This window comes from Vicugna pacos, chromosome 7, assembly GCF_048564905.1.
Source record: "Vicugna pacos chromosome 7, VicPac4, whole genome shotgun sequence".
Lineage (NCBI taxonomy): Eukaryota > Metazoa > Chordata > Mammalia > Artiodactyla > Camelidae > Vicugna > Vicugna pacos.
The window spans coordinates 69,491,960-69,518,048 of NC_132993.1; the positions used below are offsets into that span (position 1 = coordinate 69,491,960).

The window sequence follows — 26,089 nt, forward strand, 5'->3', positions numbered from 1 at the left end:
CATTTAAGTATAATTATAAGTTTAGTAATGAAAGCAAATTCACTTTCAAATAAAATATATTAACATAAGCTATTGATCTTTAATATATTTTAATCCTTACATTTATTCAGCAATTTTTAAGCTTAGTAAACTAATTCATAAATCAAAGGTATTTTGATATGCACAGATGGTGTTCTGTGTCATTACTGTGTGCCTGCCATTGTACCTACCTAGAAATGCCTCCATTGTACGTACTCTATTAAACAAAATAGAACTGTTAAAATTGAAAATTTTTTCCATATACCCTAAATTTCTAGGTCTTTTTTTAAACATGGCTTTCTTACAAAAAGTAAGATCTATGGGAGCAGGAATCTCTGCTTATTTTGTTCATTGATGTATCATGACTCTATCATGGCATTTAATAAGGAGCTCAGTAAATAACACTTAAGATAGCCACTTGACCTTGATAAGATAGGTGGAATGAGAGTATCCATGACAAATCCTTGGCAATCGGAAAAGCTCATTTCTCTCTAGATATACACCACATTATTATCAATAGTTACTTGAGAAAGAGAAGAGAATATGCAGAAAGGACAAGGGGAGGGGGAAACTTTTTTTTCTCTTCTTAGTTTCTGTATGTGTAGGGTTTTTGTTTTTGTTTTTGTTTTTGTTTTTACAAGTTCATCTTACCTATATAGCTATTTCCTATCACGCCAGAAAGAGAAGAGACCAAAGTACATTTGGAGTTGCCTTTCTCATCTATTAGAAGTTAGATTGAGGACCATCACAGGTTGCAGAACAGAGGTAATGGAGTCTGTAGTTTAGAAAAGGGGATGTCAGAAAATGTTGGATGCATGGCCTCGTCCCTCTCGGGTGGGAGTTCCTTGGCAGGGTCTCCACATTGCGGTTTTAATGTGTCCATGGATGACCAGTTTAGCATGAGTGATCCATGCTACCAAACATGGCGTGAAACAAGGAAAAGCCAATTGAATTTTCTAAAGCACGGTAGGAGAAATGAGGAGATACAGGGGAAAAATGAGAAGCATCATGAGGGTACAGAAAAGAGATACAGTTTTCTCATGTGTAACATGAGCATGAGTGTGTCAGAGTATCTCTAGTATCTTTTTTAAAAAGTCTAATTTTTTACTGAAGTGTAGTCAGTTTACAATGTTAGTTTCAGGTGTACAGCAAAGCGATTCAGTTATGCATATACATATTTTTTTTTCAGATTCTTTTCCATCACAGCTCACTACAGGAAATTGAATATAGAGCCCTGTGCTATACACTAGGTCCTTGGTTATCTATTTTATACATAGTAATGTATATCAATTAATCCCAAACTCCTAATCTAATATCTTTTTACATCTGTAAAAATTACATGAGTTGATTCATTCACTGATTTGCACTGAGACATGAGCAAATCATGATGACACTGCACCTCACTTCCTTAGGTCTCATTTTACATGTGGGAAACACATTTGCCTCTAGCAGGAGAAAGGAGTAGGTGAATAGCAAAGGTAACAGAAGTAGTCCAGAATATAGATAATTTTAGCTAATAAAACACATATTTTTATCTCTATGGTTGGGGAAAAAAAGCTGTAATTTCCACCATGTACTTTGATCTTTCAAACCCATTTAAGTGGGGGACTTGAAAAAGGAAAAAGTGACAGACTCATCCACTAACTTTTTGATGCAAAAAGTGAACTAGTATTAGATCAACTTATTCCTGTACTTTATGTCAGGACAAAGTTTGTTTGTTTGTTTTTGGTGAAAAGAATTTTGTGTCTACCATAAATAACAATAGGAAAAGTAGTGTTTGTGTAACGGAATTCAAGGTTGCATCTAGTCTGTAGAAAGAATGATTATTCCACTTATCTTTAAATGTTGTCTCTTGCATTGGATTGTTTCTATGAGAAATCGAAGTCTCTGAAGTGTTCTTATGCTCTTTATAAAGTGAGTGTTCCAAAATTATGCATTAAGAATAATGCATGAAATATTTTCCTTTCTTTTACTGTAAGTGGCAGGTAAGTGCTCTTACTTTACTAGATTAGGATGTCCTAAGTTTTGTAAACTGGATTTGTTTTAAAGTACCAATAATTTTTTTTCCTCTTTGGTTTTCTCAAATGTATCTGCATTTCCAGAATGGTCAGCAAAGTTGGCTCAGCCCTGCACATATTTTAGAAGCATAAGTGAATGCACATATCTCTAGTCGAGGTCTGGAGAGGTGAGGGTGTTGCCTCGTGTCAAGCAATTTGATTTCAGCTTTTCTCTGTGGATTTATCTTTCCATGTCTTGTTGATTTGACAACCTTGATTTAAGATTACCATTGAAATCTTGAAAGATATTACAACCTTTAATACCTGTGTTTACACAGAGATAAATAATCATTATTTTTTTCATAAAACATGAAAAGATCACACTATGCGTTAACATACAAGTCTGAGTTAAAGTTGTGCTATGACAAAGATTTAGTTAATATCATTTCTTAATTTTTGTTAAAAATGTGATTATGAGAATGAAGTCTTGACACATTCAAGTATTTTAGAGTTGCATACTTAAGTGTGCAGGAGTGAAATATTTCTGATGTATGGAATTTTGATTCAGCAAAGAAATAATAAAAAATCAAAGAGGATAGAGAAAGCAATCGGGCCAAATCTGGATAATCATTAGATTTAAGTGATGTGTGTGGGGGTTCATAATATTATTCTCTCAGCTCATGTATGTTTGAAAATTTGCGCAATACAAATATAAAAATCTTGACCTAAAAGATACATTCCATAGTTCTTCAAAGATGAGTCAGCAAGAGATTTCATATTTAATTTATGGATTAGGATTGTGTAGGGGAGGAAAAAATATCTCTTTTCCTTCTACCCTTCTAGGTTCTCAGCTGGGGCTTTGTAACAAAGCACACATTCACAAGAGAAAAGCATAAAAATGTATTTAATATAATTAGTTTCATGTGACACGGGAGCCTTCACAAGGAAATGAAGACCCAAGGGTGTAGTTAAACCCGAGCATTTTAATGCCAGGCTTGAGAAAGAGTAGAAAGTCATGGGAAAACATGATGGGGAAAAGGGTCCTTACTGAGCATAGGAAACTTAGCAAGGCCTATTTGAATTCCTCTCAGCATCTCTCCATCTTCAGAGACAAGGATGCTCCAATCTTATTTCATGTGAATCTCACATAAATTATCCCTGTAAGACAGTAGGTCTCAAGTGGGGATGATTTTGCTCCCAGAGTGTATTTGGCAACCTCTAAAGGCATTTTTGATTGTTACAACTGGGAGCTTGCTGCTAGCATCTAGTGAGTAGAGACCATGGATGCTGCCAAACATTCTATGATACAAGGACAGCCCCACACCACAAAACAATGATCTGGTCCAAAATGTCAATAATGCCAAGCTTGGAAACCCTTCTCTGGGATTACTGTTGGTCATGTTTTATAAAAAATACAAAGGAAAAGAGTGCTGAGTTCTCTGGTATTCATTCATGCATGTAAATAATTTAAAATGAGTAAATTATATTATAAATGATAAACACGTGACCCTATTACTGAGTTTAAGATCTAGAACCTCCCCTGGTCTATGTCATCTGTCTGTGTACGATTTCCCTAACTCATCCTTTTGATTTCTTCTAAGATGTAATTATTATCCTGAACTTTATATTTCATTCTTATTCTTTTTAAAAAGTTTATCCTTAAATAATAGTTTAATTTCACTTGGTTTCATACTTTATAAAAGCAGCATTGTGACCCATGTGATGTTCTGTTATGTTTTTTCAAATTTCACTCAGTATTATATATTTAAGAATTTTTACTATTATTGAAAGTAGCCAAGTTCCATTCATGCTTACTGCTGCATCTTAGCATATGGTGAGTATATGCTAAATTTATATAGCCAGTCTTCTTTCGATGGGTATTTGGGCTATTTTTAGTGTTTTTTGGTGTTATGAATGGAATGTTATAAACATTATTGTATGTTTCCTGTTGGATATATACAGCAATTTTTTAAGGGTATATACTTTGAAGTAGAATTGGTAGCTTATAGGGCATGTGACTGTTTAGATAATAGCACACTTTCCCAAAGGTTATACTAATTTACAGTCCTGCCAGCATGAGTGTCTGTGTGTTCTTTTTGGTTCACATATTCATCAACACTTAGTGTTATCTCATTTCTTAATTTTTTTCAATCTGATGGGTCTAAAATAATATTGAGGTCTTAATTCTTAATAAAATAAGATGTTTTTATTACTAATGATTACATATGTGTATTGACTTTTGTATTTCCTCTTTGGTTAAGGCTAATCATACTTCATGCCAATTTTTCTATGGGGATGTTTGCATTTTTCTTGTTGATTTGTAAGTTTTGTATATATTTTCCAATTCTCTTGTACAATGTCAAGGATTAATGATCCCAGGAAATGACTGGAGTTATACTAGTCAATTCATGGGAACTGCAAGATTAAAAAAATGAACTCCCTCATGGGTAGATGATAAAAGAATGTTAAGAAAAGAAGTCTCAGTTTGAGATATTTTATTTCTCCCATTTAAAATAGTTTATCTTTAATCTGTCACACTGTAGTAATAGAGAGTGAGACACTGAAACTGATGACTATGCTATAATATAAAAAATGAAAAAAATTCCTTAAAAGGCCATATGTTTCTTGATAAATGAATGGAATGTCAGGCAGTAACTTCTTGCTCATACTTAGAATGTATTTTTATGTTTGCTTTTTGAAGAAGATATGGCACAATTTTTAAAGAATCAACAAAAAGGAAGAGGCAAGAGCAACAATTCCATTTTCCCCTATTTGGAAAGGATAAATATAAAATGCTGAAATGAAGTATTACCTGATCATGCCTATGTATGTTTATATGCACAAGCATTCCACTGATATCATTGGGTACCACACATATGCACCCGAATTCAGAAGTTAGCCTATGGGAATTGAGTTGAATAACCATTTTAAGATAATAAAGATTTGATCAGTCTTTCAAAGCAGGAATTTCAGATAACACAAAGTGTCATCTGTCTCATGCAATTGTGAATGTAGGTGTTACCACTTCTCCAAATGATTGGTGACCTCCATGTTCAATACCATATGTGTTTAATATTGAAGGGGGATTAGATAAATGAAGACAGTTGATTTTCTTGGCTCTGGATATTTCTTTAACATATTTTCTGTGATTGGCTTGTGTAACCTCAAGCAGTGTAAATAAAACTGTGGCCCTTACTTTGCAAAAACAATGGACTAGAGTGAATTTTCTGCAGAATAAGGGGAGGGAGTTCTGATATTCCAGTGTTAACAGTGTGGATGATCTAGCTTGTTTGGAGTAAACTAGAAAAACAGCTTGATTTTGAATATGAAAACTCCTAAATATGATTATATATCATTCATTGCTGAGGAGAAATCAGTAATGCAAGGAATGCAGAGAACAAAATGGGGTAAGAGAATTGAATTTGACCTCACAGAGCTCATATTCTGGGGAAATTAGAAAATATTCATATTGCTGACACTGAAAGGAAAACTTAGAACTTGCAATCCTTTGTCTGGGATCTAGCAGAAGATGGAAAAAAGTGTATAAACTCCTTTTAAAATGTCATTTCGTCTTTAATGGTGATATTGGTGAAAATGTCCTATGGATACAGAATTAAAGAAAGGTGAGTTAGACAGCTGTACATACAGAGACAATAATGATTCAAAAGGAATTGATAAAATAAAGAAGAGCAGAACTTCTATTAATTTAATAATGGAGATGGGATAAAAGTGAAACAGACACAAATGTAAAATGTATCATTAAAGAACCTGTGTTAGACTGTGTGTCAAGGAAAATAGTGACAAGTGTTAAAAAGAAAATAGGAAAAGAACCATTGGATTTGATTATCAGTTAATAAGTGGTAGAAATCAGAATTCTACCCAGGTTCATCTGATAAGCTATTCCATTCACACTTAGCTGTATCCTTTAGAGTATGTAACCTAGTGCTTGAATATATAGAGATAAAAAGAGTAATACTGTTGAGGGATTAAATAAGATAACATGTCGTAATCCCTTGTAAATTAAAGAGACGTACAAGTATAAACTAATACAGGATATTGATAAGAATGTTTCCATGTAACTCAAAGACTGAGTCTTCAGTAAGTGATAGAATGTAAATTTTAATTAAAAATTTCCATCTGGTGGGGAACAAAATATATTTTAAAATGAGATATTAGTTTCTGGTTTGTTCTATTTTCACTCTTCCAAATTCTCAGAAGATAGGGAGTTCTTTTGTCCCGGGGGGCAAAGTGATGTTAGGCTGAAAGAAGAGTTTACCAGACAAAGGTTAAGCCCTCTTCCTGGCTTTTGTTTTCCCAAACCTCAAATGTTTGAGGGTTTATCCTCAGAGATAGGAGTTGAACCTGGTGGTGAGAAGAATCCTTAGCTTAGAAGGGGCCAGAGAGTTGGGGCCTCCTGGGAGCAGTGAGGACTCCTACTCTGTTCATCTTCCCGCTCCAGGGAGGTGGTCCTGCATGAGAGGAAAATGTTGTGTGGTTTATTTCGGGAGAATGCCCTTAGAGCTCTTGGCACTAGGATTCTCAGCCTCAGTAAGAATCTGGACGCCCAACTTTGGGGAACACCAGAGGGATGACAACGTATCAAAGGACTCTGCAGCCTGGGACCACAGGCTATTTAAAGGTGATGAGTATGAATCCAAACTAGAGGATTTGCCCACTAAGTATTCTGTCTGGGTATGAGAGAGCCTACGGATCTTCTCAGGATTCTTAGGGAGGAAGGATGTCTCAGTAATGCATTAAATTGAAACTCCTCCTTCCTGTATAGTGGAGTTTCAGAGTAGTGCATAATTGTATTTAGATAAATAATGAGAGTTCTTTGGGTACCTAGCTAGAGTACTGTAATATTCATAACTTCTATAAAAAGATAAAGTCTGGGGAAGGAGCAAATCATAGACCTTTATAAACTCATTTCTCACAAGCAATAAAGACATGAAGTAGAGCTCTAAGGTGGAGCAAATTTAAAGTCATTAAATGTTTTTAATTACCTGCAACGTAATTACAGCATCAGTGTGGGTGTGAGAAGTGATCAAGCACATCCCAGTTCTCTGTTTCTCTAAAAGCTCTTAAACATAGGTGTGCAATGGAAAAGGGAGGGCCTAGGGATAGACTCAGGGCATTGAAAGAAAAGTAGAGAAAGATTAACCCTGGAACAAAGGCAGGAAACGAAGGAAACTGAAGCTCTGGTTTGTGAGCCTACCTTAGACTCACTAGAGCCAGATATGGAAGGAGCTGTTCCACCCAAGGCAGCAAAGTTCATCCATCCGGGTCTGGCAGCCTCTTCCAGACGGGGAAGCGCTATCAGTTCCTCATTCTTGGGATTTTATTTTCTGTTGAAAGATTGACGATTACTCCAGCATCAGAGATAGTGAACTTTTTCACGTATCTGCCTCTAGTAAGCCTACTGGAGTCTGGCGGCTTGCCTTACCTGGCAGCAAAAAGGCAGTATCTACCCTCTGAAACTCTGTGGGTGGAAGAGAATTTGCCTTGGCCTGTGTTTGCGTTAGACAAACTACTAACCACCATCTCTAGCAGCAGCCGAGAGGTTTGGGCAAGCAGCCAGTTTTCTAAGGTTGAACATAAATCTTTAAAGGTGATTTGATAAGAACAGAATAATACCATGCATTCTTCATTTGGACGGTATTTATAGCAGAGTGTGTCTGACCACAGCAGACCAGGCAAACCGAACATCCAGGGGTTGCTTTCCTTAGTGAGGCTGTGAAAATGGCAGAATGAGGGATTCCATTCTGAAGAGAAAGTACACCATTCAGAGAATTGTAGTTGATGGTGTTTTTGCAGAAAGTCTATGCTTTCTGCTAAAATTTTACGGACAATTTTATAAACTGGAGGGAAAATAAAGGAAGGTTATTGACCAGTGATTCTTCTTGGCACATGGGTGAACTGGTCTCGAAATGCTACACCTTGTAGGATTCTTATGGGAGAAGACTGTTTACCTCCATAGACTATGATTTCTGACTCTGCCTAAATGCTCATTAGTAACCTGAAATGTAACTTATTAAAGTTTGTTTAAAAGTAAATTTTATAAATCATTCATAAATAGTATTCACAAATAAAATCTGTAAGTATCAGTTTATTCGTAATAATATTATATTATAATTGTTATAAAAATAATTTATCCATAAATACAGTCGTAACATTTATTAGAGTATACTTAGGACTCTAGTTCGGTATTCTAAGAAGAAAATTTGGCTCCAGTTAACATTTGGTAGTTGTTCAAAACTCTTAATGTATACTCACATAGGCAGGTGACTGAAATTTTAGGAAGGACATTTTATTATTTTATCCTCAGCCGTGTTTCGAGTTGCTTATAGTTTTCCATTGTTGCTATTCTTCTTTCATATTAAGCATTATGCTTGCTTAATTTTATTTTCAGTTTATTTTGTTATGTACTTTTTATTTAAACAACTTTGAGTAAGATAAACGACCTCCATCAACAGGATTTTGACCTAGGATTTGGTCACATTTACTTCAACTAGTTTGCTTCGCATTTTCAACACGTATCTTTCAATTTTTTTTTTTTGCTAAGAAACATATACACGCATAATTCCAGTGTGTGCGGTATCATCACTGATGTATTCTTCATTGGCGTGTTAGACTTCATAGGATAATGAACATGAGATCTTTTCCGAGCCTCGGCGAGCAGCACTGAAAAGTTTGAGAGACACTGATGAAAAGCAATTTCTCAGTACATAATAGGATATTGATAGAAATATATTCTTGACCCTAAAGTGAAATCCAAATGAGGTCATGGAGGAAAAAGAAATGCAGCTAAGACTTTTTGTGAGTCTTTTTGTGAGTAAATTGTAACATAGGGAATGTTGGTCTTTTTGGTCTTGGTCTCTGTAGTCCTTGCCAGTTATCACCTGCTCCTGGAAATTGGAGCCTATCCCTTTGGAAGACACCTTCTACCATTGCCCACCACCACTAGCCCTCCACCTGTCCTGTGTGCACTACATCCCCCTTCCCTCACCCAAGACACACACACACACACACACACACACACAACAATGCAGCTTTCACATAGTCCATCAAGTGCCCAGTAGATGCTTATAAATCTTGGTGCTTTAATGAAGCACTGTAAGTTACTGATACAGTTAATTCTATAGTTAAACATGAAGCTTTTTTCGAAAATGAAAAAATAAATTTATAAAATAGAAGTGTGCAGTTATGCCTCACTCAGTATCCAATGTTGATACCTTATAACACTGCTGATCTTAGAAATATATTCTTAGAAATATGTATGTGTATGTATGTATGTGTGTATATATATATATATATATATATATATATATATATATATATATATATATATATATCTCCATTCTACTACTGAAAAGTGGTGTTAACATACAGTTTTCTCCTAGCATATTTGCAGTAAAGGGAAGATCACACGTCCTTAACAGCTGGGAGTTCACACTGTCTGGAACTTGCCTCAGTTTGACTCTTGCTGGCCAATCTGTTTATTTTTCCATGTGGTCTCACTTTCTGCTATTTTTTTTATTTCTCTTGAACTCTTTTGACCCAGAATAATTGGAAACAAATTTTGCCAAAGCAGAATATCACTGGATATAAAACTATAAGTTTAAGAGAGTCTTGAAAAGCTTTCAAGAAAAATCAGTAGGCATTTGAAGATTAAGAGAAAACTATTGTCCTAGTGAAGGGTGTGATAACATCAGTGCAGCCTGGGAGAACTAACACAACATGGGGAGGACTAGGAGCTGGGTAAAGTCATGGCCCCAGGACTTTATCATGGCTTCAGAGGTTTTGAAGAAAAAGGAAGAAATTTGGCATCTTAGCAAACAGATATAGTTCCAAATGGATCCTGCGCCTTACAGAGCTTATTCAGGTATGTCTCTCGTTTCTGAACATTTCTAGCACTAAATGGGGTATGCAACGTACAATTGAATCACATCTCCAAACATTCATTTCAGGAGCAACATACAACAACTAAGTTCTTTGATTAAGCGAGGTCAGCAGATCCTGAGTTTCCTTTTAATGTATTTATGATGGTAGTTCATTCATTTTTTTCAACTGAAAGCATTTATTAGCTGGTACCAAAGGTTTAAGTTTGAGATTGCTTTTATCCAGTAGCCTTATTTTTCATGTGAATTAGAAAAAAATGAAATTTTATGGGTAAACATCTTTTGTCCAGATCAGGAAACCATTCAATTGTGGTTTTTAAAACACATAACTAATCCAAGGAGCTATAAAGAAATGAGATGAAGGGTCCCACATAGATGAGATATAAATGTTATGAAATTACAGCATGAGACCCCTAATGGCTTAGTGATTAAATGAGCCATCTTCAAGGCTTAGATTCAGAGGTACTTGACTTGGAATGCCAGCTCTACCTGTGTATAGGCAGTATGTCCTTGGGGAAACTTAGTAAACCCTAAGTCTCAGTTTTCCCATGAATAAAATGAAAAAAAAATTAGTATCTACCATGTTGAATTTTTGTGATGGTTAAATAAGGTAATAATGCATGTAAAGCTCTTAGGACAAAGCACACAGGTAGGCACTTAGCATCTGGCACTCGTTATGTTAACTGGGACTTCTGAACACAGTGCAGCAGAAGGCGTTTTCTCACCAGCGAGCCTTGTGTGGAGTTCTGCAGTCTCCTACAGATCATACCAGTGAAGAGTCATCACCTCGGGGATTAAAAATAATTATTATTTATTTTATTTTTTTAGTTCATTTTATTGTTCAGTAATTCAAATGCATACAGATCCGAAGAAAGAGGCATAGGAAAAGAACTAGAGTCCTGGGTTCAAATCTCAGCTGACCACTTAACCACCCTCGTCATCTAGAGTGAGATTACACCTTTAAACATAAATTTCCTCATCTGTGAAAAAAAAGGATATTACTCTCCATTATTTTATTTTTGGGATTGTTTTTAGATTTCTTTTTTTTAGTTTTTAATTTTTTATTGAGGTATAATCAGTTTACAATGTTGTGTCAATTTCTGGTGTACAGCATAATACTTCAGTCACACATGTACATACATATATTTCTTCCCATATTCTTTTTTATTATAGCTTACTACAAGGTATTGAATATAGTTCCCTATACTGTACAGAAGAAACTTGTTGTTTATTTTATATGTAGTTAGTATCTGCAAATCTCAAACTCCCAATGTATTCCTTCCAACCCCCTTTTCCCCCTGGTAACCATAAGTTTGTTTTCCATGTCTGTGAGGCTCTGTTTTGTAAATAATCGGTTCATTTATGTCAAGAAATAATTATTATTTATATGTGTTGCTGCTCAAATGAAGAACTAACACCACTTTCTAAACAGCATTATTATTAGAGTACTATACCCTGGATTTATTCAAGCACTATAGTTCTCAAGTATCTGTAATTAGAGTTTTAAGTAAGAGTTGAGTAAAGAAGGAAACGATATAAAGGGTTTATGGAGTCCACTTAAACATATTTTAACCAGCCTGCTAGTAAAGGTCCTTGCAGGGTTTGTATCTTCTACCAGGCAATTGTGCAAATGCCTCTTTCCAAGATGTCTATGAGGTCTTAGGAAATAATTTAATCAGTACTTTATAGAATTTTTTGTTTGTTTGTTAATGTCTATATTCAAAAAGGAACCTGCTCTCCAAAAGAGGAAAGAGAAAGCAACAATTTAAAGATGATTTTTAGGAGGAAAGTTGACATGGAAAACATAATGATTAGAAAATTGACTAAAATGTAAAGATTAAAGTAAACTGATCCAGAAGTTTGAAACTAGAGTGGTATAAACATCACCCTGATGCTGAGGATTTTACCTTGTGTTTCCTCTTTTCTCTGAAGCTTAGCAAAATGGGAGTGTCTGCAGTTCTGAAGTCAAGGTTGTTTAGTGCATCATTTTATAGGTATGCAGGGCAAGTCCAGGGAAATAAGTGATTCATCTGCTTAGAAAAAGAGCCATGTTTAGCCAATTTCCCCATTTCTATCCATTGATGTCATCTTCTTGCGCCAGGAGGAATTCATTTGACTATTTTAGTTTAGATACAATAGAGCTGTCTTAGCTTGTTAATTCCCCACAAGCATTTTTACATGCATGTATCACCTTCAGTTTCTACAGCCATTAAATCACAGACTTCCCATTACAAAGGAGCTTGTTAAGAGGATGATATGAGTTGAAACTGTACCATACTGAGTAACCAAATACACAAACTTGAGTTTGTATGAGTCTAGACACATGCAGGCCCTCTCGAATCACAGAAGTATTTTAGCACTTATAACCCCTGACGGATTTGCCTTTTTATCTTGCCTCAGAAACAAAAAGAAATCTATTTAGTTTTATATTATCATTGCTAACACACTCAGTATTTCAGAGAATCCATGGAAGTTAATGGCAGTATCTAAGACTGAGGATTGTGAGGGTTTTTTTGGTGGGGGGAGGCTGACTTGTCCAAATCACTTTAAATTGATTTGTCTCACTTTCTCCAAACTCAAAATCAGTCCATCCAAGTGCTTTATCAGTGCAAGACTATCAATTATATTAACTGCCACTTATTGAACACAGACTATGTGGAAGAAATTTATATGGTGTCTCTTATACCAGTCCTACAAGTAGGTATAATTGGGAAAAACTGAGGCCTATGTTAACATAGGAAGCAAGTTCCTGAAGGTCTTAGAGCTAGTTAACTTTTTTTTAATCATCTGTACATATATAAAGCATCTCTCATATTTGGACTTACAAGCCACAAAATGGCTACTCTTTAAAATTCTCTGTTATTTATCCAATTATAATATGAATTTATACTTTAATAACTTGGTAAAAAGTTTCTGCACATTTATTGTATACCAGTTATAGTGGCATAGAAACAGATAACTTACCACCTAAACCATGCCCTGCAGGATTGACAGTCTAGTGAGAGGGACAGGCATTTAAGTTGTTTATAAGACCAAGTAACTATAATGAAAAGGTAAGGACAAAATCTGTATCAGGAACAAAAATCCTGTGTCTTTGTCTGCTTTCTAGGGTGAATTATTACATGTTATTTCAAGTTATGCTTTCAAAAAGGTCAAATTTTTCTCTAAGGATTTTGTTTTGTTCATTCAACTGTTCAAACATTGCAAAGTTCTATCAACTATTCTATTACATTCTATAATATATATGACTAGTTCTATTATGTACAAAACAAAATGCATTATAGACATTTAATATATGTATACATATATTGGATTATATGTGTATATATTATACCAAATACATGTATATTTAAATGCATTATATACATATGTATATATATAATCTATTATATATATAACAAAATCATATAACTATAATATATACATATATGTAATTAGTTTTTTATATAAAAAACAGAATGAAATTGTTTGGTGTTAAAATATTTTCAATTTAAGTTTTAAGACTTTTTAAGTATAAAACAAGAGTTAACCACAAAATATTTGATTACTCTGAATACTAAGTCAAAAATCATCAGAGTTCTCTCTTGGACTGTTTAATTCTGGGCAGTAAGAATTTGGCCTCACACATGCCTGTCACTGAGTCACTATGCAGCAGTAATTGTCTAAAGCTAAGTCCTGCTAGGATAACACTGTTTCCTTTAATATAGTCCTTTTGTGGCCTCTTTCAGAGTATATTTTCCCATGCATTCTCCTTCTAAGAGCAGTCCTTGGAAGCATAAGGGGTTATGTATTCCTTCTGACTTACAGAAAGCCACCCATCATCCTGTGCAGCTTTGACCCCGTCGCTGGACAGCTCACTGTGAGGACTTATCCCGAGTCAGGTTCTTTCGATCTCTCTGAAGTATAGGCTTCATAACTGCTCTGAGTTTTCCTAAATTGCCTGGCAATACTGCATTGGCCGTCCAGAGTTCCCCTATCTGCTTGAAGAGGTCAAAGTTCACCCAAAATCACTCCCTTCAATTATCTCCCACTGTTTATCCTGTTGCTGTTTTGTTGGCGTCTGAGAGTGGTTCTCAGATGAGCTAACAGGGACCTCTGTTTTTGCGTCTCTTGAGCAGAGGAAAGGGATTGATGGAAAGAATTAGGTTCACAGTGCTGACTTGGTTGAATCCAGTAGCATTTACCCTATGGAACAATGTTCTCAGCATCGTAGCCTCTCACAGTCAAGCGTCAGTATCTGTTCCTTAATTGAATCCATGTTTTCTGATCCCTACTGTGTGTGGTGGGCACCGTGCTGGATGCTGAAGGCAAAACAAGGAATGTGATAGAAATGATCCTTGCCTTCATGGTGGACAGAAACTTTAATTACAACCTTTACATAACTTCAGAGAATTTTTGAAGAGGTGACAGGTTAAGTCCTGCCCCGTCCTCTTGTCAAGGAAGACAGTGTGATGTGCAAATCCACATTCTTAGGCTCTCATATTCTTCCTCCCAAAACTAATGAAATGAAGCAAATGCCAGCAACCTCCATTCCCCAAGTAGATTGATGGGTGTCATCACCGAAGCCCTTTCCTAAGTATCTGAGCATCTGAAAACACTCAGTCATCCCTTGACTGAGATCCGGACAGCTCATCTCCTTCCTTGAACTGTTTTCTCAAGATATAACATGAAAATGACTTCTGAGGTGTTTGGATACACATTTGTCAAATCTTTTCTTACAGAAAACAGTTAAACACCCCCCATCCCCTCCCCATGTTTTACACCATTTGGGATGTAAAAAACAAACTGATTAAGGCCTGGAGATAAATTTAGTTTTACAACCTCCTTAAACACATTCTTTTTGTTTCAGTATAATTCTAAAGTTTTATTGTGCTTCAGATTTACCTAGAAAGGTAAAGGAAAATGAACACTGTACCCTCAGGGATCCACACACAGTAGTTCTTGGCTGAGGCTAAGGAATTAACATCTTTTAAAAAATCTGTTTACATTTTACTGTAAATAGTCTGTGGATTATCTTTGAGAAATATCACTTTATGCAATACATACCATCATTGCAGAGGTAGAGTATCTGGTAAGACACCAGTGTTTATATCTATGTGTTAAAGTATTACATATTTAGAATGACATACTTAGAATGGATATATGCATTCTAGAGACATAAGGCAAAGTCTAAGGAAGAAATATTAAATATGTATTAAATATTAAATATATATTAAATATTATTAAATATATTTTGGCCACATACGTGCTTAGCAAAGTGTCTTTATAACATATATTGGGTTATTTCTGATTCAAAGACCAGCAGTACTGTTTGACATCTCCATTGATATAACACTCAAAATTAATATGGTCCACTAGATTAATGTTTAGATAAAAACTAGACTTAGTGGGCAATTTCAGATCTAAAATGATACCCATGTCCCTTTATGCAAAAAGGTGTAAGAATAATTGAACTTGTTCTGCAACATCTTTTAAGACTAAAATTAACTTTAAAAATGGAAAGAAGGTTTTTCTTGTTAAATGTGACAGACTGAACATGCACATTAGCTTTCACATTTTCTCTAACAACTCATTAAATGTGGATAAAGCCAATGGAAAATTTGGTAGCTATGACAATAAGGAAAGAGAGTGGGGTGGGGAACATGGCAGCAATGACTTTAAGAAAATAGAATGAGAGAGGGGTTAGCTGCAATAACATTTGGAAGGCTGAAAACCACAGAGGTAAATGGTAACTGATTTAGCACACCAAGAAAGCTGGATGTTAAAGTGGAGTAAAGAAGATTGAGAGTAAATTTAATCTGCCAGGAGCACCCCACAAGTTTGAGAATTGGCAGCACCAAAGTCTCCGAAATTCACCTAAGTGGGGCTGGCTAACATAGGAAGATTACTTGGAAGTGTGTTTAAGAATTTAAAAAAAAAAGAAATAATTTGATAGATAAATAACAAGGTCCTACTGTAACTATATTCATACCTTGTAATAATCTATAATGGAAAAGAGTCTGAAAAAGAATACATCTGTATGTATATGTGTGTGTGTGTATATATATTTTTTATACATTAATATATATATAAATGAATCACTTTGCTGTACACCAGAAACTAACACAACACTGTAAATCATCTATACTTCAATTAAAAAAAGGAGCAATTAGAACATCAGACTCTCCTTCCCTTCTCTACAACCAGATGCCTGCCACTTTGTATATCATCAAAAGAGTTAAGGTTTATTACCTGTAGAGGATAAAGCAGAGACTTTGTGACTAGGGGATACCAGGCACAGTTGAGAGGGAGGATAAATCTTCTAAAAAATCTGGTGATAAAGAGAACTTTAACTAGAGCATGTTGAAATTCTAGCTCTCTTTTCCCCGGGGCTCTCAGAACCTGGCACTAAGCTATACCTAACATAAAATGATTGAAAGAATCTTTTGTGATGAATGAGCCCAGCCTGCAGGTAAGATCCTCCACTTCCTTAGAAAGTTGCCAAACAAAACCCCCTGTGGGCCTATGGTTGAAAAAATGCCACCTACCTAGTTGGGGCTTCTAAACAACTTCTTAGAGACCCATACTTATAATAATGTGAGCAGACAGCCATGAGTCACATCAGGTAGTTGAGGAAAGGCTTTAATAAAGAAACCACGTTAAAGAATCCAAATTACTGTAAAAAAAAAAAAAAGGAAGTTAGAGAAAACAGAGGTTATGCAGAAGCAATAAAACTAAACAAACAAAAAAAAGAAACTGATGTCCCCAGAGATGAGAGGACTTTGTGGCGGTTACCAAACAACAAAAGTATACTATTTTTTTAATTAGAGGAAAAAAAGAGCTTTTCATGCTAACCATATGATAGTTTTAAAAAGAAAATCAGTAGATGAGGTAGACATAGGATTAAGGAAATCTCAGTGAAGGGAAAACATAAAGGTCGATGGAGATAAGTAGAAAACAGAGAAGAGGCGATAATGAATAAACCAATAAATATTTTCTGAAGTTGATATAGTGTAAAAGATGAAGAGACTCAAACTAAAGCACATTATCATTAAATTTCAAAGTGCTGGGACCAAAAGAAGATCCCCAAAACTTGGCAGAGAAAAAGACAGTCCCATACAAAGAACAGGCGGCAGAATGGCATTGGACTTCTCATTAGTGGTACTAAACTAGAAGACAGGAAGCCAATTTTTTTCCAAGTTCCGAGGCAAAATTATTTCCAATCCTGAGTTCTGTGCCTAGCCAAATGATCACTTCAATAAAAGGGTGGAATGAAGTAATGCCTCACAAATTTTGCTTCCCTTGGACAGTCTCTCAGGAAGCTACTGAGGATGTGTTCTACCAAGTCAAGAGAGTAAACCAAGAAGGTGAAAGTCTTGGGATCCAGGAAACCAGTAATCAGCATAAGAGAGAGGGAAGGGAATTCCTAGGTAGTTGTGAAGAGAGAGCCCCAAATGATGTTTGTGTAGCTGACCTAGAGCAAATCAAATCCAGGTCAGATGGACAGATTTATTCAAGAGAATAAAATTGATTTCAGTGTATTGAGAGGAGACTGATAACAATTGAGACAGAGACGGCAGTGAGAAGTATGTAAAAGAAAACAAGAAGAAGATACTTAGTGCAGAAAATTATAAAATCATAATATACTATACGGTTCAGCTGTCAAAAATATTTATATAGTTATAATAATATAATGTAATAAGCAAATACTGATTTAACAAAAGTACAGTTTCAATATATTGGAAGAAAGAGAATACAGTGTATGCATGTGTGTGACGTGGGTTGCTATGGGAGGATAAGAGATAGATGCTAATAGACATTTCTCCAAGGAAGATATGCAGATGTCCAATGAGCACATGAAAAGATGCTCGACATTATCAGTCATCAGGGAAATGCAAATTAGAAGTACAATGAGATAATACCTCAAACCCACTGAGATGGCTAGAATCAAAAAGTCAGAAAACAAGTGTGGGCAAGGATGTAGGGAAATCAGAACTCTCATACACTGCTGGTGGGAATGTGAAATGGTGCAGCTGCTTTGGAAAACAGCTGCCAGTACCTCAAAGGATTAAACATAGAGTTACCATATGACCTAGCAGTTGTACTAGGTATATGCTTGAGAGAAACTTGTACACAAATGTTTATAGTAGCATTATTCATAAGAACCAAATGGTGGAAATATCCCAGATGTCCACCAACAGTTTATGGTATGGTATATCCATATAGTGGAACAACGTACTGATACATGCTACTACTTGGATGAACCTTGAAAACATGCTTAGTGAAAAAAGCCAGTCACAAAAATCACAATATTGTGTGATTCCATTCATAAGTAAGTTCAGAATAGGGAGATTCCCAGACAGAAAATAGATTAGTGGTTGTTTAGGGCTGGTGGGGTGGAGTCAGGGGGGCAACAAAGGATGGAGCAGGGGTAGAGGGGTGATAGCTAAAGGGTATGGGGTTTATCTTTGAGGTGATGAAAGTGTTCTGAACTTGACTGGTGATGGTTGTATTTATCTGTAGGTATACTAAAACCCATTTGATTATACACTTTAAATGGGTGAATTTATGGCATGTGAATTATACCTCAATAAAACTTTTTAAAAGAAAAATTAATGAGCAGGAAATTGACCCTATTATTTAGAGATTTGAAGATAAACATTAAAAAGTTACAGCATAAAAGTGATTGCCTCTATAGCAGAGTTCCTTAACCTGGGCATGACTGACATTTGGGGCCAGATTATTCTTTGTTGTGCAGAGCTGTCCTGTGCACCATGGAATGTTTAAAAGCATCACTGGCCTCGACCTGCGTGATGTCAATAGCAACCCTGTCTCCCTTCCCTCATTTGTAATAACCAACAATGTCTCTAGAAGTTGCCAAATGCCAAATGGGATGTGAGTGGGGGCTTGGTTTTCCCTAGTTACGACCCCATGCTCTGAGGGAATGGAGTAAGGGAGAGCTGTAATGTGGAGGCATAGCTATTGTTCATAACCAATTTTGAGCAACTATTTGATTTTTTAACCTGTGAACATTTATGTCTTAGTCAGTTGGCACTGCTATAAAAAGATACCACAGGCAGGAGAGATTATGCGATAGAAATGTATTCCTTTTTCACAGTTCGGGAGGCTGAGAAGTCCAAGATCAAGATTTGGTTTCTGGTGAGCACTTCCTTTCTGGCTTTTAGTTGGTTGCCTTCTCTGTGTGTCCTCTCACATGGTGAGAGGAAGGGGAGAGGTTTTCTCTCTTTCTCTTCTGTTACAAGGCTACCAATTCTACTGGGGTAAGGCCCACTCTTACTACCTCCCCAAAGCTCTATTTTCAAATACAGTCACATCGGGAGTTAGGGTTTCAGCATATAAACTTTGGGATGGACAAAATTCAATCTAAAGCAGTGTATAAATCTGAATAAAATAGAAATTAAATACTGGATATGTTCACAGAAAACCTATGGTAAAATTAGCCATAAAATTTATTCCTTTACTAGGTTGCCAAGGAGGTTGCTGTCACTGTTATTAACAATACTCAGTACTGTTTTTTTTGTTGTTGTTTTCTTTTTGGACATTTATATTCATTTGGTAATAATCTTCCCAAATTGTATTTGTGGTAGTTTTTTAAACTATCTCAGTACATCTGGTTATTAAATAACACAGCTGGGCTGTTTTATAGGCAAGATGTTTTTAATTACTTGATTTACTTGTTTTGCTTTCCTTTAAGTAGTCTTGGACACAAACCTTTACCATATTTTTCAAGTGATTCAGAAAAGAGGATACCATATAAATTAAACATTAACATAATCGTTCCTAAAGCACTTTCGTATCAGACCTGAAATATATAGATAATTACATTATTTTTATCGTTATTCAAAGCCCTAAATAGGATATTGGTAACAGATATTAGTTTAAATTTATCTAAGATGTTATCCTAGCAAACTAAAATCATTCGATATTGTGATCACTTCTCTGTATGTTCAATCTTTTGAACCGAGATTCAGTTTAAAGATTTTATTTATTCAATTCATTAAAAAAAATCAGATCATCTTAGTCAAAGTGATCAAAGCTTTATTTAGATTTTTAACAAATAAAATTAATCTTAGTTTTACTATGTTCATTCATCAACATATAAAAAAAAGACTAGGTACTTTTGAAAGAATTACCCCATTTATCAAGATGACATTTTGGCTGCTTCACAAAAAAAGCAGACACATCACCAATGTATATAGAGGCAAATTCAAATCAAATCATTTCTTCCACTTGGGGATGTTTGATTAATGAGATCCTGCTTGGTTTTATTACTCTTTCTGCATTCTTCACACCTCAATTTTGACACATAACCATTCTTTTTGGAAACCACTTTTATTTTCTTTATAATGCAGATTTAATCATAATTTAGGTTTGGAATTTTTTTCTTTTATGAGTCTTTTCATAAACCTTCAAGGGCCTTTATTTCTAAGCTAAATATGTTTACTCACTATACTACATGTTGTGAAGATCTCTTTATTTTTCTAACCTATGTTAATAAAACCCACCTGGCAAATAAAATAAAACATTAAAGTAACTAATTGAGACCTTTTGGCTCAAGCATATTTTTCTTACCATACCTTTTAGAATATGAAAAGATATTTTTTAAAAAGCAGCTTTAAATTATAACATCAGAACAGTACAGCTTTAGTAATCATTTTCAAGGTCAACGACAGGTTTTTCAGGGCTGTCTTTGAAGCAAGCGTGAAAAGAATCTAAGCTGCCATTAAGAACTCTGTGGTTGCTATGATTACTTAAAGTAAAACATATTTGATAGATAGATGAATAGTGTAAATGTTTACTGTGTCAGTTTGATGAATGAATTAAGCATTACCTGCTTGGGGAAAAAAAGTAGCTTTCTTTACTGGTCTCTTGACCACCTTTAATTTAATGGGCTTGCTGCTTATTTTACGTACTGTTAGAACCACAGCAGCTTCAGGCAGGAAGTATGGTTGATCCCCAATGCCACCTCTCCTTAGAGAACAGAGGAAAGGCACCTTTAGGTGGAGCCAGAATGCTCCCTGAATACAGTCCAGAGTTACGAAATTCCCCGATGAAACTCAGGCAGGAGTCTTTAATCTAAAAATAAGAAGGTTATAAATTCCAGCAGTTTCATAGTCATAGAGAAGCAAAGGCTAAGTGCACATTTAGTGGATTCACAGGGAACGTCAACGACTGGAGCCTAGAAATACACCAGGAACATGACATAATTTCATCCCTGCCTAACGTCCTCTATTTTCAGAGTTTCAGAACCCAGCTGGAGACTTGATCAGAGAAGAGCATCACTCCTACACGGAAATAGTTCATTGTTGGCCCTGGGATAAAATCCAGTCCCTAGCTTAACAAGACTATTCAAGACTTGGGTCCTGATTCTTTTCTAACCTCTTTGCTTCTTACCCCAGTTCTACCCTTCCTAAGGTAAAATACTTATTTTTAGCAAGGGAGATAGGCAAACTTTCTGTAAATAGATAAGAAATAGCCAAGACTTTGTTAGTCACATTATCACAATGACTCAACTCTGCACTGTTGCAGGAAAGCAGCCATAGATAGTACATTAAAAAGTGGCTGCTGTATCATATGGATAGTACATGTATTGTATGGGGAACTCTATTCTGAGTATCTTATAATAACCTATAATGAAAAAGAATATGAAAAGGAATATATGTATGTATATGTATGACTGAAACATTATGCTGTACACCAGAAATTGGCACAATATTGTAAACTGACTATACTTCAACTAATAGATAGATAGACAGACAGATAGATAGATAGGATGGATACATACATGCATACATACATACATACATACATTAATAAGGAAGTGCAGTTGCTGGCCAATACAACTTTATTTACCGAAACAGGTGGCAGACCAGATTTGGTACATGGGCCGTGGTTTGCCGACATTTGCTCTACATCAGTTGGTTTACAGATTGTGAGTTTTACAGAGTATGAAATTAATTTTATAGGTCACAGCCAGTTCTTTAGTTTTTAAACCTTAACTCCCACAACCCTTTTTTTTTTTTTAATGGTTAACCCTGATCTTGATGAAGGGCTTATGGGTAGGATTTCTGAGAGCTAGCACCGACACCTGTACCCCTGAACTTTACGGGTCAGCAGCGACAGGGATCAGCCATCAGCAGGGTCTGGTCTCACTGGACAAGGAAGCCTCATCCGTGAACCACCTCGGAGCCGGCGGGGCGGGCTGCTAGGTCTGCGCGGCGAGACCCCGCCTCCGCACGTGGGCACGCACGAGCGCGCCGCGAAGCACGCCGGGAGGCGCGCCTTGCGCAGAAGCCGAACGGTGCCCGGAGCTCGCGTCGCCGCGACTTCGCCGCTCTGTCTGCGGCCGCTTGTTCCCCTGCGTGAGGTCTTTGCCGGATTTGCAGCGTGCCGCCGCTGCTGTGGCCGGTGTTTTTGTGTGTCCAAAGACCTGCACACACTGCAGAAGGACAGCTTGGCTGCAAGTGTAGACAGGAAATCCTCACCGCCCGGCGCCACAACCGGAAAAGGCCAGGTTTGTTGTCGTGTAATAGATGCTTGTTTTTATTACTATTTAGCATTGTTTGAAAAATTCTGGGTAGTACAATAAAGCAAGAAACAAAAGAAATATAATGATTGTAAATGAAAAGGTAGAACTGTCGTTTACAATTAAGAGCATGTTCCTCAGAAATCCTAGAGGATCACCTGAAAACCCTTTAGAACAGTGTTTCCCCAAATTGCCTGCACATGGGAGTCACCTGGGAGATGCCAAAAACAAAAAAAACAACAACCAGCTTGTAGGCTGAGCCTTACCTCGAAGAGATTTTGATTTTTTTGGTCCAGTCAGCGTTGTGGGTTTTTTTAAATATAGGCTAAAATAAATCAGAATATATCAGTGTATATTTCATATAGTAAGTATTGTTTTTTGAAACCTTGTTTTCAAATATATATTTGACTTGAATGTGTCTAATGGCTAAGAAGGGAAGTCAGTATTTTTACCTGTTGGCGTGGTTTAGAAAGTTTGAAAGTTGCTATAAATTACTTAGAATTTGTTGAGATGTAAAATGGGAGCTGCGTTGTCTTCCTATGGTATATGTTACAGAGAACAGTAGTTGAGTTGTTAATAGCACTTGGAATAAAGAGGAGAACTCCAGGGGCAAGAAGCCCTTCCAGAAATGTCCTCATGCGTATCTTTCAAGATGCTAGGAGAGTGAGCTCCTCTTTACAACAGTGGTATCAGGCAAGGACCGTATCCTGCCTGCTGCAGTGCGTCTACAGTTCGTTTAATTCACCACGTTTCCTCTTCCTCTTCCTGTTTAATTATTCAAATCTCAGTTAAGCGGAGTAACAAAAGGGAAGGAAGTTTCAGATGGAGGTAACGTCCCCATAGGGTGAATTAAGCCCACCTGAGGCACAGCAGAGACCTGAAATCTCTCATTTGGAGAACTTGTCTCTGGTGAAGGATCCATATAACATTTAATTGTTCCTCGTCTTTTGCCTCACGACCTTTCTTGTTTTCTTTCCACTTGTGACTGAAACATAAAGTGAGAAAGGGAAGGTTCCCTTTTAGGTTGTAAATCCTGGGACCCTGCATGATGCCCTAAGGAAATTCAGGTAGTGGCAGTAGGTGGAGGGCAGGAAGCAGAGGAAAAGATACGGAAGGAAGTGGCTGTAGACTAGCTTGTTAATATAGTGAAGATATCTCTGTTTGAAGGATCAAGAAATCCTGGAAATTTGTAGCGGGGTGAGTGAAAAAAACATGTAAAACTAATCAATTTGTGTACAGGATTTAGTGTTTATCTTTGTTGTTGTTGAAGTATAGTTGATTTACAATGTGTTAATTTCTGGTATACAGTGTAGTGATTCAGTTATAAATATGTATATTCCTTTTCATATTCTTTTCCATTATAGGTGATTACAAGGTATTGAATATAATTCCTTGTGCTATACAGTAGGACCTTCCTATTTTATCTGTTTTATGTATAGTAGTTAGTATCTGCAAAAATCTTAAACTCCCAATTTGTCCCTCCACCCCCCCACTCATTAAAGTTATGAAACAGAAGTTGTGCTGAGAGTTCCTTATATACAGATCACATGATACTTCATTAACAGATAAATGTAAATAGACAAAGCAGGACTGAGCCTTATATTTGTTTTATTTTATTTTTCAGATAGTGATTTCACCCAAATTTTATCTAAAAACTGAAAAGGACTTCAAAGTTATATATAATCATCTGTCTCCCTATAATTTATTTTCTTATTAAATGGAAGTATGAGAGTTAAGTCAGAATAAGTGCAGAGAAGATACTGTTCCCAGGTTTCAAGATTCCTGGTTAGATTTTTCCATCAAAGGAAGCTTCTTTTTCCTCATAAAGAAAAGGTTACACCTTACTATATGTTATTACGCAGTTCATTCATACATTTATTCATCATTCCAGAAACTAATTACTGAATTTGTATTGCATGCCAGTCACACTACTAAGTGCTTCTCTCTACAAGTAGAATGAGACAGGCTTGGTGTCTGCCCTCATAAAGTTCATGCTCTAGTTGGGGAGAGAATCATTAAATCACTTCGAGAATATTCAGTTCTGGAGAGGAAAGGCGATTAAATACAGGTTTCCTAGATTCTTACATCTGTTGATGTTCATTAAATTCTAACCACCAGAATCTCAGAATAGCTTCCTAGCTCCAACTTATGCCCACAAAATAAAAAAAAAAGTCAAAGAACATAATAAGAAAAATAAAGATGTGATGAAATGCAGAAACCTCAGGTTCTAAAAAGATCCCTGATTTATTTTCTTAAATGTCGTCTTAAATTTTCACATTAAAATACGTCCTTCAAATTTCCTTAATTTGTACATGCTTTTACCCACAAGAAATAACAATCAGGAACACACAGGCTAATTTTAAAAAGTCACGTCTATCGTGTGTTGGTTTGAGAGCCAAAAGCCAAATGTCTCATCTCCTGAGGATGCCCATCTGGAAGAGTGGAATGCAAATATTTATATTAAGTTATTTTCATAGGTGCCAACCTTATGTCTTACGGTGGTTCAGATTAATCAAAGAGAAAATAAATAATTCTTTCCCCAATAATTTTTTTATGATAAAAAAGAAGAAAAGTATTTGTGAAGTAAAATATTTTGTTACTTTAAAATGTATGCATTTTCATGCTGAGTAAATGTTCTACAATTGGAAAGTACATTTTAAATAAGTAAATGTCATATGAACATGAAACAATACAGATTTTGAAGACATCTATATTAAGAATATTCTGATCAAGAAGCATATACATACAAAGTGACTTGTTACTTAAGGTTTAATAATTTTCTCAAGTTGTTTGCTGCTTGTTCCATTTTCCTACAAAGTAGAAATATACTGGAATAAACAAAATGATAACCTTTTACTCTTAATAGTAAGAGTTTGTGTTGTCAGGGTTTATTGTAATACTGCCTCTTAACCAGTAAATAACGTATTTTATTTTAAATCAATAATATCTTCTACCATGTTAATTTCTCCCACTATGATATCATGGTCATTTTTATTTAGTGCTGTTTTGAAAATTAGAAAAATAAAAGCAATAAGAAGCATTTTAATCTCTTTGAAAGACAGAAATACCCTTTGAATAATGCCCTTTCTGTGGAAGCTGTAACCCATACAGCTGTCATTAAATTATTATATTTCTAAATATAGGATTTAGTAAATATTAAAAAATCCAAAATAAAATTTTGAAGTATTTCATAAGTCAGCATGAGCATTTTCACTTACAGTGATGCAAATTGATATGTATAATTGGTGTGCTTGCATCTCTTAGATCGTCTCTTGAGAATAATTAAAAGAAAACAAAATTTAGGGAGGACAACTCCTGTGCCAAACACTATACTGTAGAGTAGAGGGACCACAATGATTTAGATGTGAAAGTCAGGACCATAAAAATTAAAGTAACTAGAATAATTAGGATTAATTTTACCAGAAAAAGTGTACGATTGTAGTACTGCAGTGAAATACAGGAGAGCACTTTGTAAAATAAAAGCATGAGCACAAAGTGACCCTTTGCTTCTGTTTATCTTTGCATAGAGTTGCATCCTGTTTATGCTTCATAAATAAATACAGGCCAATAAGTAAAGCTTATTTATATTGTGTTTCTCCATGACACTGATCCATATATTTTATTGTCATCTATAGGGTTTCTGTCCAAAT

General features: G+C 35.7%; 1 protein-coding gene across 3 annotated transcripts in view; it reads left to right on the forward strand.

The window, feature by feature from the left end:
* SEMA3E (semaphorin 3E) overlaps positions 1-26,089 on the forward strand; it is a 308,842-nt gene that overhangs the window by 146,137 nt on the left and 136,616 nt on the right. The window contains exon 1 of one of the 3 annotated variants that reach the window (XM_072965117.1): positions 22,247-22,427. The exons of the other annotated variants lie outside the window; for them this stretch is intronic. The gene's annotated coding sequence lies outside the window, so the exon portion shown is untranslated. Of the gene's footprint in view, positions 1-22,246; positions 22,428-26,089 lie in introns of those variants that run through there. 3 annotated transcript variants of the gene reach the window in all.